General features: G+C 47.2%; 1 long non-coding RNA gene across 1 annotated transcript; it reads right to left on the reverse strand.

The window, feature by feature from the left end:
• Positions 1–751: 751 nt before the first annotated feature.
• LOC125522247 lies at positions 752–1,588 on the reverse strand. The gene is made up of 2 exons (XR_007289705.1): positions 1,443–1,588; positions 752–1,110 (listed from the first exon to the last, which is right to left on the reverse strand). It is a non-coding gene; the product is annotated as an uncharacterized LOC125522247 (long non-coding RNA).
• Positions 1,589–1,797: the final 209 nt, after the last annotated feature.

A 1,797-nucleotide genomic window follows, 5' to 3' on the forward strand; every position in this document is an offset into this window, starting at 1 on the left:
GGGTGTGTTGGGGACACAAGAGACTCTTTGTTATTTGGTTGCAGGGTCGTTTGAGAGAGACCATCTTCATCCTACGCCTCCTACGGATTGATAAATCTTAGGTCATCCACTTGAGGGAAATTTGCTACTGTCCTATAAACCTCTGCACTTGGAGGCCCAACAACGTCTACAAGAAGAAGGTTGTGTAGTAGACATCACCCCATGCCATCGAGATCCAACACCATCAATGTGTGTGATGAAGCACCGCTCCTCCTCTTGTCACCTCCAGCCATCACTTGCTCCAAAACGATGCCCCCATGAGGGAAAGCGCTACTAAGAACGCCATCATCGTCTGATCCAGAAGACCCAGATCTAGGGTTTCCCCCAGAGCATCCTGAGCCTGATGACGCCAACTGCAACAACGATGCCTCGACAAGGAAACGACATCAAAGATGCCTAAATGTTTGCTGAGGCAGTGTGTTGTGCTGTGCTCCGTGGGCTGTAGTGGGATATGCTTATCACACTGGTTTCGTTGGTTGGCAATGGAACCGTGGCCGTGTGCCCTTTTTCTCTAAAAGAAAGTTATCAATATGACAATAGGAGTCTAAGACCAAGTTGGCAAGACCAGACAACCAAACTATACTCCAAGGTTAGTATTGTTGTAAGAAGAATAACATAAATTTATCAAAGTGCAAGATTGAGGACCAAGAGAAATTTGTCTAGAGATTTACCTCTGATGTTCCTTCGGAACGCCCTAGGTTTTTTTGGAATTAAGCTCAAGAAGGGCCCAGTTTTGAATTAACAAAGCCATCAACCGGCTAGGATTACAACTCGGAACCAGCACAAGAAAGAAAAGAAAACGGCAAGATACAAAGGTGCTGGAAAGCAGCTCACAAGCCTCCTACACATCAAGCTAAAAAGATCAACAGGGAGGAGCACTGCTCGGCGATGAAGAGGTCCTGAACGCGATCAGAATGCCATGGAAGAAGTGGAATGCTCACACTGGATGAACACGTCCAATGACAAAGCAGGGCACGCTATCGCCTAATCGCCAGAAGCCCTGACCCAACACATCCGCCCAGCTCCAATGTCAAAGAAGGCCCCTGCCTCCTCGCCTGGCTCGAAAGGAAACTGGTTGGAGTTTACAAAGAAGCACATCCTGAACTAGAAGGGGATTTTTGTCCCACGACCTAAAAAGAGAAGACAGCGATGGCAAACCAAACCAAAGAAGCATCTCTTGTTCACCGTGTTTTCATGGAGAAAAAGAGGCACATTGACGAAAGAGAAAACGAATGAAATGGCCATCATTTTAGTACTAGCCTAGATTCTGAAAGACAGAGTTGGAGAAGATACAACCAACACCCGGCAATCAACAAACAAACAGCTTCGGAGAGGGTATAGCTTGTAGAAGCAATCTAGAAATGCCAGCACAACTATCACTAGAGGGTATAGCTTGCATCTACCTCCATGGGTACGGTGCTCTCCATCATAGGCGCGCGTGATGGAGGACGCTGAATATGCTGGGGAAGGAGAGAAGAAGATGGAAGGTAAAAGAGATGTGGATGGGAGTCCTCGAAGGTGAAGATAAGGTAGCAAGGGTGAAGCGATGTGTGGGATGAGTGGGACACGCGTCGTATGTGGGAGGCGATGGATGCACTGGGAAAATCAGCCGGTTGATGGGAATCTTTTCCCTCAAAAAAGTTTTTTGCAAAAAGGAAAACGAAAGGAGAAGTGCTAGCTGTGGGTCCTTGGACTGGATATGATTTCGAGTTCGTGCGGCAAACAGACTGATGTATCGGCTCGTACGTCCGCTTTATA

This window comes from Triticum urartu, chromosome 7 (assembly GCF_003073215.2).
Source record: "Triticum urartu cultivar G1812 chromosome 7, Tu2.1, whole genome shotgun sequence".
Taxonomy (NCBI): Eukaryota; Viridiplantae; Streptophyta; class Magnoliopsida; order Poales; family Poaceae; genus Triticum; species Triticum urartu.